The following is a 14,842-nucleotide window of genomic DNA, read 5'->3' on the forward strand; positions in this document are numbered from 1 at the left end:
TAATTTCTCAGACATTTCAACCAAACAATTAAACTTTAATAACATCCTTAAGTACTCCAAAACAATTAAAATTATTTTTAAAAGGTTTATTGGGGGTGCGTGGTTTTATTTGGATATTGGTTTTTTAATTGTTAGAGGCTAGATGATTTAAAAAATGGGATTTTTATAGGAATTGAATCAGCTGAGAAGGTGGCACTCTGCAAACAGAACTGACAGAAAATGAACAGGACAGAAATCAGTAACTCTGAAAGTTTTATTTGCTATCAAATACAACCCACAAACCCAGGCCCACACAATCCCCATCCCATTGCTCCAAACTGGGATCCCACTTCTCCCAGTCCCCTTCTAACCCCATCTCACCCTGGTGGCTGTGGAATGGAGAGTTTAGCATGGGATTGAGGTTTTTTGAGGAGGGAACAAGGAATTTGAGGTAGGATTGAGCCTTTTTGGGTTAAAATTCAGTTATTTTCAGTGGTTTTGAGGTGACAGATTCATCCCTCGTGGCTTTTGGAGTGGAAACACATGGAAAAGAGAAAAAAATTCAGGCCAAACCAAAGGAGAAGCAGCCAGGTGTGTCCCCAACATGGATCACAGGGAATGTGAGTGACCAGGGCTGTGCCCAAAGTGCCTCCTCCAGTGGGGGATGGAGCTGCAGCAGCGCACGAAGCTCTTCCCGCACTCGGGGCACTCGCAGGGCTTCCCTTACCAGTGCCTCCGTTGGTGTCGGGTCAAGTGAGAGCTCCTGGAGAAGCTCTTCCCACACTGGGGACACTCGTAGGGCCTCTCCCCTGTGTGGATGCGCCGGTGGGTGACGAGGTTGGAGTTACGCTGGAATCCCTTCCCACAGTCGGGGCATTGGAAGGGCCTCTCCTCTGTGTGAATCCGATAGTGCCGGAGGAGAGCGGAGCTGGTCTGAAACCTCTTCCTGCATTTATCACACTCGTAGGGCCTCTCCCCTGTGTGGATGCGCCGGTGCTTCACAAGGTCAGAGTTGCGCTGGAATCCCTTCCCACAGTCGGGGCATTGGAAGGGCCTCTCCTCTGTGTGACTCTGATAGTGCAGGAGAAGATCAGAGCTGGTCTGAAACCTCTTCCCACACTTGGAGCACTCATAGGGCCTCTCCCCAGTGTGGGTCCTCTGGTGCCTGATCAGGTTGGAGCTCCAGCTGAAGCTCTTCCCACACTCCCCACACTCGTAGGGCCGTTCCCCAGTGTGGATCCTCTGGTGCCTGATCAGCTCCGAGTTCCACCTGAAGCTCTTCCCACACTCCACGCATGTGTGGGGCTTCTCCCCATCATGGAGCTGCTCATGGAGCACCAGCTCCGAGCTCTGCCTCCATCTCCGGCCGCCTTCCCGGCCCAGGCTGGCTCTTTCCCCCTCACATCCCCGCCATCTGCGTTTGCAGCCCCTCCTCGTGAGGCATCTCCGGGCCTTTTCCTCCCCGTTGGCTTCCTGCGCCGTGGAGCCGCTCAAAACGGCCTCTGCCACCAGGTTCTGCCGCGGGCATTTGTCCTCCCTGCTCTCCATGCTCAGCTCCTGCTCTGGGCGAGGAAGGACAAGGACAGCATGAGATTTGCCTCCGTGCCACAGGCAAGGGCAACGAGATCCCCCCAGGCCGTCTCTGGGGACGCACTGCCCCCTCTTGGCTCTCCCCATTTCGGGATGCCGGGGCTCTTTGGGCTCCCGGGCTTCCTTCTCCCCTCATTCTCTGCTCTGGGCTGCAGCGGCTCCAAGGAGTCCCCCCTGCCCCTCTCCAGGCTCTTGAGGCTCCCGCCAATGGCGGCGCTCCCCCCTCTCTGGCCTCCCCACTTTGGCCTCCTGGGGCACACAGGGCTCTGCTCCTCCAGGCTGCCTCTGCCGGCAGCCGCCACCGCCACCCCCCGATGTCCCCCTGAGGGGCCTTTTCCGGTCAGCCTTGGACTTCTTCATTCTCCAAACATCCCCCAAAAACCCAACCCAGGGACCCCCCGGGATATTCCGGCGGGGCTCCCCCTCCCTGCTCACCTGCGCCATGGGGGGGGGGGCGATGATCCCACAGGTGGGGGCTGCGAATTCAGGCAGGGCTCGAGACCGCGTGGTTCCCTCAGCTCAACCTCGATCCACCCCTCTCCCTCCTCTTCCATGCCCGCTCCTCCTCCTCGCTAACCCCACCTCCTTCTCCTTCTCCCCTCCTCCTCTTCCGTAGCCCCATCTCCCCCTTCCTAACCCCGCCTCCTCCTCCCCCTCCATCCCTGCCCTCCTCCTCCTGCTCAGCCTTGATCCACCTTCATCCCTCCTCTTCCTCTCGCTCCTCCTGTCTTATCTCCACCTCCTTCTTCTCCTCCATCCTTCCTCCCTCTCCTCCTCCCCCTCACCCTGCCTCCTTCACTGCTTTCTCCTCCTGCTCCTCCTCTTCCATCCCCCCTCACCCTCCTCTCTGTTATCTCCACCTCCTTCTCCTCTTCCATCCCGCCCCTTCCATCCCTTCTCCTTCTCCTCCTCCTCCCTAACCCCTCCTCCTTCTCCTCCTTCCATCGCTGCTCTCTCTCTGCCTTCATCCCACCCCCTGCTCCTCCCCCCTTACCCCGCCTCCTCCTCCCCCTCCATCCCTGCCCTTCCCTCCCTCCTCCTCCTCCCCCAGCAGCAGCCACACCCTCGGTGCCCCGTTCCCGCAGCCCTCGCAGCCCGCGGCAGCAGCGGCCATGGAGCCGGGCCAGGTCGGCATGGGCAGCGCGGGGCTCTCGGCTGCTCCCAGCCGCTGCGGGCGGGGGGAACCCGGCGCGGGCCAAAGGAGAGGCAAACTGGGCAAACTGGGGGCAGATCACAAAGCTAAGGATGCAGCAGAAAATGGAGCTGAAAGAGTTATGTTAATATTAACTCCAAACGAGGAAAAACTGAAAATTCCAAAGTTTAGGGAAGCCGAGAAAAAAGAATTAAACAAGATAGGAAATGAACAAGATAAATCAGGGAAATAGAAACTTCTACATGACTTAATAAAATGTGCTTACTAGGAAAAGATTAGAAGACGTGCATCACAAACCCCACTGGCGTACTCAAGCTTTGTGTGATCATTTTTTAAGGAATTTTGGGTGCACTGGGATTTTTGGTGTAGCAAAGCAAGTAACTGAAAGATGCTTAATTTGCCAAAGGATAAATAAAAAGGTGATGAGAAAAACAACATTAGGAGGTCATGAGTTAGCTCGTCGACCATTTCAAAATATCCAAGCAGAAGTTTAGATTTGTTAGCTTCTGGATTTATTTGGAAAAAAACCCATTTAATCTAGAAGAAAGAGAAGATGCCATATGTTAGACAGGAGATTTTAGGAGAATAAAAATCTTTGAAGTATCAGAAACACCCGAGGAAAAAAACCAAGAAAATAAAAAGGGGAAATGAAAGGGAGGGGAACAAGAGGAAAAGTCAGAAAGAGAGTGGGATCCTCTGCAGCTCTTGCCCCCTCCGTTGGCGGCCGAGGCGCCTGTCCCGGGTCCCGGCTCGCTGCCCGCCTCAGCTCCGCCTGCCCCGGTTTCCATCCCAGGTGCGGGCTCACTGCCCAGGGCAGCTCCACCTGCCCCGGCGCTGGCGGTGAATTTGTGTGCCCTGGCCCCACTGCCCGGCCCGCGGCCGCTCTGCCGGCCATGCTGGGGAAGATGGGGTTGCTCTGTCCTGCCGCGTGGGCCGAGGTCACCGCGCCGACCGCACCGAGGGCGGGTCCCAGCCATCCCATCCCCGGCTGCCCTGCCCGTGCCAGCTGCGCTGGGCAGCGCCGCTGCTGCTGCCGGGGTCTCCCACCTGCCTTTTCTCTGCCGGGAGCTGCCGGATCAGCCGCCAGAAGCCATGTGGGGGCTGCCCACGCTCCGGCTCGGCCTCCTCGGGAAGATCCCCCTCTGGCGATTCGGCAGCAGACCCTGCCCACACTCCGACCGAGCCTCGGCGGGATATCCTCCCCTGACCCCTCCTGCTCTGAGTTACGTCCCCTTGGTAACCACAGCTCCTGCTGTTCAGGGAAAACCCCTCTCTCTACAGGAAGCACCTTATCGAAACACGAGGAGCTCAGTTAAAAGGCAGCCCTCTCCAAATTCTTTCCCAAAACACGGGAGAAAGGCTACAGAAGGTAAAAAAGTGAAAGAGTTAGATGAAGGGATTGCTCTATTGCCGTTAAGAGAGGTTCCCATGGCAGGGATGCGCTGCCCCGCCCCGCGGGAGCCACCGGCGCCCCTGCCGGCCGTGCCCGGAACTGCACCCAAGGGGAAAGCGCCGCGGCCGAAAGGCCGGGACCGGCTCCGGGCTCTGTTTGTTGGCACTGCCGGAGCTGTTGATACACACTACTATTATTATATTATACACACTAGTAAAGAACCGTTATTCCTAATCCCATATCTTTGCCTGAGAGCCCCTTGATTTCACTATCCTAAAAATTAAGAGGGAGGGGGTTTGCATTCTCCATTCCAAGAGAGGCTTTTTCTGCCTTCCCAAGCAGACGCCTGTCTTGTAAAGCAAGACAAGCACCCACAGGCACTGAGGGGGGCTGCAGGAGGGGCAGAAGAAGGCCCTGCAGCACTTGGGCACAAAGGCCCAGCAGGTGAATGCAAGAAGGGAGCAGCAAAAGGCCAAGCTGAAGGCAAAGGCCAGGGCAGAGCTCCTACAGCCCCTGAGGGATCAGCCCCAGGGCCCAAGGGGGCCCCAGCACCCAGGGCACGGCTCGGCCACAAGCACCCGGCAGAGGCATTGCCCTCCTCGGCAGGGCACAGCCCACCCAAACAGCCCCTGGCAAGGAATCAGGGCTCCGGCTGCAGGGCACAAGGACACTGCAAGCAGAGACAGCAGCACCCTCAGGACCAGCAAGTCCAGCCCGTGATGGACATGGATTGGCAGGGCTGTCACAGCTCCCATCACACCAGGGACCCTCCACACTGGAGCCCTTGAGAACATTCAGGTGGGTCTGCATTGAGAGGAGGCATTTCCTGATGGACACAGGGGCCTCTCAATCTGCTCTGAATCTTAGACCTAAAGGGGAAAATAGTAAAGGAATATTTTAATTTTTAAGGGAATGAGTGGGAAAGATGAGCAGGTATGATTTATTCAACCACTATTAGAAGCTGTGGGGGATAGGTTTGAAATAAATTTCTTTTTCTTCTTCCTGTGATTGTAATTAACTAGGAAGGAATTTGAGAGCTGGATTTTAATACTGTAAAAAGGGATACAGAGGCTAGTTCTGTTGTACCTCTGTGTCAAAAGTCTGACAAGGCCTATGCTGAAGTGAACCCAGAAGTGTGGGCAGCCCCAGGGAAATACAGAAAATTAGATATGGAGCCTCTACAAATTAAAGCAACCAGGACAAGCAATACCCTGTTCCAAGAGAGGGAAGGAAGGGCTCACAGCCTGGTATTGAGTCCCTGTTAAAGGCAGGGCTTTTGGAGCCAAGGATGTCTCCCTACAACACTCCTATCTTGCCAGTCAACAAACTGGATGGATGGACACAAGGAGGAAACACAGAATTTTCAAGTGTTAAAATTAAGATTAACTGAGGCGAGTGGCCTGGGCCTTCCAGACAGGGAAAAAGAATTTGAATTATAGGTGGACGTTAAACAGGGTCTTGCCAAAGGAATTCTTGTGCTAAAATGTTTAACCCAGTGGCCAGAGAGCAGCCTCATTGTCTGCAGAATTGTGCAGCCACAGCTTCCCTGGGAGCAGAGGCCTGAAAACTGATGACAACAGGAGGATCTCCTAGAGTTCAAGTCTGGCATCAAGTTAAAGCTTTGACATCCAAAAGAGCCTCTAAATGGATGAGCAGGGCTCGGTGATTACAGTATGAAACTTGTTCAGTGGCACAGGAGGATTCAGAACTGAGGACAGGGCAAGGGTTTAACCCAGCCTCCTGTTTGAACAGCCTGGAGAGGGGCTGGCAAGGAACCCAGGACTGCACTCAAGGGACAGAGCTCCCGAGCCAGGCTGGGAGAGATTGATGGGACATTCCCTGGCCTGAGGGAGACAATGTGTTTGTGGATGGCTCTGCAAGGGCAGCAGAAGGGAAAAGAGCTACAAGACAGGCTGTTATTAAGGAAGGGGAATCAGACAAAGCGCAGGTCACCGCCCCATGCTCAGCTCAACCCGCGGAGCTGTGGGTGCTTGTAAGAGCCTGGCACTGAAATGCCCTGAGCAGGAAGGCTTCAAAATCTTCTGCTGACACCATGGCACCTAACAGGGGGCAAAAGCAATTCTGACTGCTTCAGCAAGCACTGGATCACTTATTAACCTATTGCTAAAACAAATAATTCAAAGATAATGGATTGTGGAAGCCATTGATTCAGATGGGGAACTCATTTTACAGGAAAGACCCTTCAGGGGGTTATGGCAGCTTTAGGAATACAATGGGACCTCCATAACCCCTGGCAAGCCCAGAGCTCGGGTTGGGTAGAAAGAATGAATGGGGAAATAAAGAAACACCTTTGGAAGCCGGAGATAGAAACCAAGATGCCATGGGTACAGCTTTTGCCATTGGCCTTGGCAAGAAAAAGAGCCAGACCCAAGGCAGATATTCAATTATCTCCCTTGGAATTCATGTCTGGAATTCCTTACCTGGGCAATTCTCCACCTAGTGCAGGGTGGAAATAAGGGATGTAAATTTAAGGCAGGCTGTAGCCAGAATCCTGTCTCCTGTGGAATCTCTCCCCCAGGAAGCTGGGCTGGCACAGAGCCTGCCCTGGGACTTTGCTGTTGCCAACACCCAGCCAGGCCATCGGCTCCTGCCTAAGGAGTGCAAAGCAGCACCACTGGTGGCCAAGGGGCCCACGCCAAGTGTCCCTGAGGCCAGAAACAGCCGCCAGCACAGCTGAGCACGGGGGGACCCCTCAGCCTGGCCTCAGGGGCTCTGAAGCCCCGGAGATTTGCACTTCCCGCCTGCAGCAGGACCATGGGAGCCGCCCTGAGCCTGCCCTGAAGGCAACGCAGCAGCAGCCAGGGCTCCACAGCGGGCCAAGCCCCTGGGCCTGCCCACAGATCCTCTGCTCAAACCCTCGGGAATCCTGGCCACCCTCCCCTGGCACCTCCAGCCACTGCGGCCAAGCCTCGCTGCCGCTGCTGCAGCTCCAGCGCTGGCTGGGCCTGCACTGCCACAGCTGCTGGGGAGCACCGCGGCACAATTCCACCCTGGGGCTCACTCACACCCACACTCTGGGCTGCCTGCGACTGCACTGCTGCAAAATGTACCCATCCTGCTTCTTTTAAATCTTATTTCTCTGCTCAGAAAGGTTTCTCTACTCAAAGGTTTGCCTTTGGGAAAGAAATTTTAAAGGTTTTATTTAAGGGGTTCCCAGTCTGTTCGGATGTTAAACTCATCTCCACCACTCAATGGAGACGAGTTTAACATCCGAACAGACTGGGAATAGCCCAAAAGACACCCACAGAGATAAGGACCAGCAACAAAACATCAACGCCCCGCAGCAAACAGCAACCAACAGCTACCCCAGACACTGCCCCCGCACAGCTGGAGACACCTGGTCTGGAAAAGGCTGAGAAGGAAATCCAGGAGTGTGGGCCGAATTCACATCAGAGGGGAAGAAATCCGAGTCTAATAGGAAACCAAACACTAAAAACTTACACGACTTGGAAGCAATGAACATTAAAGCAGTGGATTTAGATTGGTTCAGACTACGTAAAGTTTAGGAAAAATCGAGTAAAACTGACATGTCATGGAATGATTTTTTCTGCACAGCCGGGCTATGTGTGGATGAAATGATTTCTGTTGCACATCCTGGCCAGAACCAAGCAATGCCTTGACTCTCTCACACTAAAGAGATTCTTGGAGAGTTTTTGTTTTCCCTACAGTTTCAGTGATAAGATTACAACATGAGAAACATTTTTTATAATAATCCTACTTTATATTGTCAGGTAGGTTTGGGACAGAAGGGTGAGAATCAATTTTTGGTCTGGGTTTTTCCATGTTCGCCTTTATGTTGCATTTTGCAAAATTGAAGAGCTTTAACCGTGGTACTTTTAACTCTTAAATAGTTAATACTTGTTTTAAAAAAGCAGATTCCGGGGGGCCACATGTGACTCACCAGATGGCAGCCCTGGAAGAGAAGCTTTGGTTCTAGTCAGCCAGGAGAGGAGCTTTAGGAATGCAAATGAACCCTGCTGGGCAAAGCCTGGCCAATGTACCTGGGTCTCTTGCCTGGGGCAGGAATTGGGCTGATTCCCCCTGCCCCTCACCCCAAGCTCTGCCTGCTTGCACTGATGGAATTTGCACAGCTCAAGGCAGAGCCCGGGGTGAGGATATCTGACCCTGCAACAGAAACGGGTGAAGCTGCACAGGCAAACAGCAAATGGAGAATGTTGGGAAAACTTCACTATAAACAAATGGGGGGGAATCATCCCTCTGCCCACTCCAACGTGTGCTGTCACTGTCTATGTTATATAGGGTGGATTAGAGCACTGAGATGTTCTTGCTACCACAAGTTCCGGGAAATCAATTGGGAATCCAAGTATTTGATGATTTAATTAGAGAAAAGCAGTCAATTGATGCAGCCCTGGCTGGAGAGAGCGGCCAAAAATGGGGAGAAGATGAACGGCCAGCAGAACAAATCCTACAACACCATGGACCAGCCCCTGGGAACCCAAACCAATTCATATCAGGAGCCACAGAACCCATTTCTCATTTCAATGGCACCATTAGATTACAAGCTGCCCTCGGAATAACCAACCAGACAGCTCCAGCTCCTGACCTTCCTGCTGAGCAATCCACTGAAATGAGGAACACAACATTTCACCATGGGATGGGATCAGATCATCTGTTAGCAGAGAAAAGAGGAGTTTGTGGAAAATCAAATGACTCAAACTGGTCTTGGCAAATAGATGACAAAGCCAAAGTGGTGAAACAGATAACAAAGGAAACAAAAAAGCAGCTCATGTACCAGTCCAAACGTGGAAAGGATGGGAATGGGACATGGTTTTGTGGTTCCCTGGCAGACCATGGGTTAAACGAATGCTGCTTCTGCTCTGATGTGCTACAGCACCTCTCACCTTTTTACCATGCTCCACACCTTGAGAGTGCAGCTCATTCAGCAGCTGAGCGGGGGCCAGGGACTTGTAGATAAGGAAGTAAGGGGCGAAACCACAGCTTCAATAAATGTTATTAATTAACATGGACTGCTGCTCGCAGAAAGTCCCGCTAAATTCCTGAACGTGGAGAACAAAAAAGACTTAACAGAGCCGTGAATATCGGCTGTTCTACAAAAGTGGGGGTGCACATTAACGAGGACGTGCAGTTGGCAGATCGGGAGGTCTGAACCTTCCAAGTACCTCAGCCAGTGGGCAAAGGGAGAGGGAGATGAGCCGGGAAAATGGGGATAAAAAGGAGGCTGCGAACTACAACAATGGCAGCGAGCGCACGGCAAATGCGCCACGGCCTCTCCCTCTGCCCAGCAATAAAGTCACTTGTCCAGGACTCCTCTGTCTCCTCGGGGCACAGAAACCTCCGGCCACGTGAATTTCCCCGCACAGCCGCGGGCACGGGGCAGCCGCCCCTGTGCCAGCCACAGGAACCGGGCCGAGCCAGCGCTGCTCCGGCAGCGGCTCCTGCCGAGGCAGCGGCCGCAAGGAGACCGCGGGCAGCCGCTCCCGCAGCGCCCTCACGGCAGCGGCACCACGGGCCGGACACGGCACAAGGAACCCGCCCGAGCCCCCTGCCGCCCCCGAGGCCCGCAGCGAGCCCCGAGCCCCCGCACAACCCAGCGCGGCTCCCACCTGCGCTGCGGCCGCCTCCCAGCTCCGCCGCCGCCTCACCGGTGGCTCCCGGTCACTCCCAGTATGGTCCAAATCACTCCCGGTAGGATCCCAGCTGCCCCCGACACGGTCCCAGCGGCTCCCAGTCATGCCCTGTATGGTTCCTTTCACTCTCAGTCCCTCTCAGTAAGAGCCCAGTGTGGCCCCAGGCACTTCCAGTATGAGCCCGGTCACACCTTACCCGATGCCATTTGCCCCCGCTGTGGTCCCAGTTGCTCCCAGTATAAGTCCAGTCACCTCCAGTTTGATCCCAGTTACTCCCAGACACTCCCAGTACTATGCCAGTCACTCCAAGTGTCACCCCATCAGTCCCAGTATGATCCCAGTATGACCCCAGCATGGGGCAGCTGCTCCCAGTATGATCCCAGTTGCTCCCTGCATTATTCCAGTTTCTCTTCTTCACCCCTACTACAGATCTGATCACTCCCAGTATGTTTCCAGTCAGTCCCAGGATGATCCAAACCATTCCCAGTCCCTCCCAGTCCAATCTCAATTGTCCCCTGCATGTTCCCAGTAGCCCTCAGTGTGGTCCCAGTATACCCCAGTATGATCTCTGCTGCCTCAGTTCTGCTCCCAGTGGGTTCTTTTCCCAGTCTGTCCCAGTCCATTCCAGTCTGTCCCAGTCTCTCTCCAGCAGCTGCTGCCCACCCCTCCCTCCCAACCCCATTCCCGGCACTGGGACCCCCCCTGCACCCCCTTATCCTGCCCCAACACCCCCCTGCACCCCCTTTCCCGGGTATCCTCCTCTCCCAGCCCCTGGATCCCCCATTTCCGTGAGCCCAGGGAGCCCCGGGCCCCCATTCCCGGCCAGCCCGGGGCACCTCAGCCCCAGCCTCCCTTTGCTGGGAAACCCGGCCTGGGCACGGGGCTCTGCGGCCGCTCTGGGATTTATGATCCCCCAAAGGAAAGGGAGAGAACAGCAGAGAGAGAGCGAGAGAGAAGGAGATTGGGAATCAGGGATCGGGTCCCAGCGCCCAGCCCTGCTCCGCCGGGGGTGGGACCCGCACCCGCAGCAAAAATTGGCTCCGCTGCTCCCGCTGCTTGCCCGGCTTTGGGCCGAGCCCAGCGGGGTCCGGGCAGAGTTTGAGCGCAGGGCCGGGAGTTCAGCAGAGCCCGGCCCGGGGGTCCCGCAGGGCGCGGCCCTGGAGGGTCCCAGACGGATCCCCGAGGGATCCAGAGGGGTGCCAGGAGGGGATCCAGGTGAATTCCCTGGAATTCGCCCTTTCCCCCTCCCCCCGCGCTCCCTCGGGCACTTTGGCTTTCGCGTCTCTGTAGCCGCGATCGGGGACGGCTGCGATGGCCCCAGCGCTGGGGCTGGGGGTGCTCCGGGGGCTCCTGGGGCTCCTGGGGGACCCGGGGGCCGCGACCAAAGGTGAGCGGGACCCCCCGAAACCGGGACCACCCTGAACCGCAATTCCCGGGCACCGGGACCCCCTTGATCTTCCATTCCCGGGCAGGGGAACCCTCCTGAACCCCCATTTTGGGTCATGCCACGCCCCCCCCACTCCACTTCCCCAGCACCGGGACCCCCCTGTACCCCCTCATCTGGCACCGAGATCCCCTGAACCCCCATTTCTGTTCACCGGGACCCCCCTGAACCGCAATTCCTGGGCACCGGGAACTCCCTAAACCTCCATTCCCGGGTACCGGGACTACCCTGAACCCCCATTTTCGGTCCTGTGACCCCCTCAGCACCCTTTTTCAGCTCCGGGACCCCCCTGAACCCCCATTCCTGAGCACGCGGACCCCCTTGAGCGCCCATTTCTGGGCACAGGGAACCCCCTGTACCCCCTTGCCCAGCATTGGCACCGCCCTGTACCCCCTCATGTGGCCGCAGGACCCCCCTGAATCCCCATTTCTGGTCACCGACGCCCCCGGAACCGCGATTCCCGGCCACCGGGACCCCCTTGAATCCCGAATTCCTGGAAGGAAACTCCCCCCGAACCCGCATTCCCCGGCACGGGAACCCCCTGAACCCCAATTTTTGGGCACTGGGACCCCCATGCCCCCCCTAATCCGGGCCTAGGATCCCTCCACACCCCCGTCAGTGCTCTGGGACGCCCTGCACGCCCATTCCCGGCCACCTCGTCCTTCCCAGACCCCAGACCCTCCCTTTTCCTCGGCTTTTGGACCCCCAGATCTCCCAAATTTCGGCGTCCCCCCAGTTCTTCATTCCCGGCGCTTCCTGGAAGGGGCTCCAGGGGATCCCGGAGGGTCCCCTGGGGCTCCAGGGGGTCAAGAGACCCCCCTTGAACGTTCATTTTGGGGCACTGGGACCCCCCCTGTACCCCCTTCCTCAGCCCCGATAACCCCTGCACCCCCTTATCTGCAGCCTGGAACCCCCTGAGCCCCCATTCCCGGGCAGGGAAACCGCCCTGAACCCCAATTTCTGGGCACCGGGATCCACTACATCCCCTTACCCGGCACCGGGACCCCCTGAACCTCAATTTTCAGGCACCAGGACCCCTTGAACCCCGGAACTCGGGAACGGAACCCCCCGGAACCCCATTCCTGGGCACCGGGACCCCAGTGCATCCCGTTATCTGGCCCTGGGACCCCCTGCACCCCTTTTCCCAGCACCAGATCCCAGCCAGGCCATTATCTGGCACCGGCACCCCTGAACCCCCATTCCTGGGCACCGGGACCCCACTGCATCCCCTTATACAGCACCAGGACCCCCTGAACCCCCATTCCACTGCACCAGGACCGCGGTGCACCCCCATATCCGAGACTGGAACCCTCCCAAACCCTCCGTTCTCAGGCACAGGGACCCCCCCCTGCACCCCCTTATCCAGCACGGGGACCCTCCTGCACCCCCTCATGCAGCACCAATGCCCCCCCGCACCCCCTTTCCCGGCCCTCCCCCTCTCAGACACCCCAGCCCCCGCTTTTCCTTGACCCCAGCACCCCCTGGACCCCCACTCCTGCCTTCCACAGCCCCCAGCCACCACCTTCCTCAACACCGGGGCCCGTGCACCCCCTTTCCTGGGCACAGGGACCCCCTGGACACCCCATTGTTATAAAATTGACTCAAAACGAGTAATTTCCAATCAAAGAATTTATTAATTATTGAAGCAGTTATACTACGTAAGCAAAGGCTCAGCGCTGGGCGACAGGGGAGTCTCCGCTCCACTACTGCCGCACCAACTAGTTTCTGATTCAGTCCTTTTATCCTCTCCATCCTTCAGGAGTCCATGTTATCTCAGAGTTCTCTGCGCCTGCGCTGGTTGTTGCTAGGGGGTCATCCTTCTGTCTCCTGGTGGTCGGTGATAAAAGGCTGCGGAGTCTTCCTCAGCCGCGTCTTCTTCACCCTATGTCCTTATTTGGTGACTTCTCCGTGGAAAATTACCAGAATCTTATGATTAACGCAATATGTGCCCTATCAAGCTTAAGCAAGCAAATGTCCTGCCTTGCAAACTGTGCCCTATCAAGCTTAAGCAAGCAAATATCCTGCCTTGCAGACTGTTTATCTGCCCCTGCCCCTTCCCCAGCTTTTCCCTGGTCGTTATCTCTGTGAGTTATCTGCTTGTACCATTTGTCAGCGGGAAAGGTTTCCCTGCTGGGTGTTTATCTGCCCCTGCCCTTTCCCCAGCCTTTCCCTGGTCGTTATTTCTGTGAGTTATCTGTTTGTACCATTTGCTGGGTGGGACTATGTGTGGGCGTTGATGTTTTGTTGCTGGTCCTTATCTCTGTGGGTGTCTTTTGGGCTATTCCCAGTCTGTTCAGATGTTAAACTCATCTCCATTGAGTGGTGGAGATGAGTTTAACATCCAAACAGACTGGGAACCCCTTAAATAAAACCTTTAAAATTTCTTTCCCAAAGGCAAACCTTTGAGTAGAGAAACCTTTCTGAGCAGAGAAATAAGATTTAAAAGAAGCAGGATGGGTACATTTTGCAGCAGTGCAGTCGCAGGCAGCCCAGAGTGTGGGTGTGAGTGAGCCCCAGGGTGGAATTGTGCCGCGGTGCTCCCCAGCAGCTGTGGCAGTGCAGGCCCAGCCAGCGCTGGAGCTGCAGCAGCGGCAGCGAGGCTTGGCCGCAGTGGCTGGAGGTGCCAGGGGAGGGTGGCCAGGATTCCCGAGGGTTTGAGCAGAGGATCTGTGGGCAGGCCCAGGGGCTTGGCCCGCTGTGGAGCCCTGGCTGCTGCTGCGTTGCCTTCAGGGCAGGCTCAGGGCGGCTCCCATGGTCCTGCTGCAGGTGGGAAGTGCAAATCTCCGGGGCTTCAGAGCCCCTGAGGCCAGGCTGAGGGGTCCCCCTGTGCTCAGCTGTGCTGGCGGCTGTTTCTGGCCTCAGGGACACTTGGCGTGGGCCCCTTGGCCACCAGTGGTGCTGCTTTGCACTCCTTAGGCAGGAGCCGATGGCCTGGCTGGGTGTTGGCAACAGCAAAGTCCCAGGGCAGGCTCTGTGCCAGCCCAGCTTCCTGGGGGAGAGATTCCACAGGAGACAGGATCCTGGCTACAGCCTGCCTTACATTTACATCCCTTATTTCCACCCTGCACTAGGTGGAGAATTGCCCAGGTAAGGAATTCCAGACATGAATTCCAAGGGAGATAATTGAATATCTGCCTTGGGTCTGGCTCTTTTTCTTGCCAAGGCCAATGGCAAAAGCTGTACCCATGGCATCTTGGTTTCTATCTCCGGCTTCCAAAGGTGTTTCTTTATTTCCCCATTCATTCTTTCTACCCAACCCGAGCTCTGGGCTTGCCAGGGGTTATGGAGGTCCCATTGTATTCCTAAAGCTGCCATAACCACCTGAAGGGTCTTTCCTGTAAAATGAGTTCCCCATCTGAATCTATTGCTTCCACAATCCATTATCTTTGAATTATTTGTTTTAGCAAGAGGTTAATAAGTGATCCAGTGCTTGCTGAAGCAGTCAGAATTGCTTTTGCCCCCTGTTAGGTGCCATGGTGTCAGCAGAAGATTTTGAAGCCTTCCTGCTCAGGGCATTTCAGTGCCAGGCTCTTACAAGCACCCACAGCTCCGCGGGTTGAGCTGAGCATGGGCCGGTGACCTGCGCTTTGTCTGATTCCCCCTCCTTATTAACAGCCTGTCTTGTAGCTCTTTTCCCTTCTGCTGCCCTTGCA

General features: G+C 56.1%; 3 protein-coding genes and 1 pseudogene across 3 annotated transcripts in view; 1 reads left to right on the forward strand and 3 right to left on the reverse strand.

The window, feature by feature from the left end:
* LOC143695311 (uncharacterized) overlaps positions 1–2,013 on the reverse strand; it is a 33,463-nt pseudogene extending 31,450 nt beyond the window's left edge.
* The window catches only part of LOC129126570 (uncharacterized), a 246,689-nt gene that overhangs the window by 143,790 nt on the left and 88,057 nt on the right, over positions 1–14,842 (reverse strand). The gene's annotated exons all lie outside the window — the stretch shown is intronic.
* Positions 1–14,842, forward strand: part of LOC129126568 (uncharacterized) — a 250,177-nt gene that overhangs the window by 111,195 nt on the left and 124,140 nt on the right. The gene's annotated exons all lie outside the window — the stretch shown is intronic.
* LOC143695314 (uncharacterized) overlaps positions 1–14,842 on the reverse strand; it is a 193,055-nt gene that overhangs the window by 89,991 nt on the left and 88,222 nt on the right. The gene's annotated exons all lie outside the window — the stretch shown is intronic.

This window comes from Agelaius phoeniceus, chromosome 15, assembly GCF_051311805.1.
Source record: "Agelaius phoeniceus isolate bAgePho1 chromosome 15, bAgePho1.hap1, whole genome shotgun sequence".
NCBI lineage: Eukaryota > Metazoa > Chordata > Aves > Passeriformes > Icteridae > Agelaius > Agelaius phoeniceus.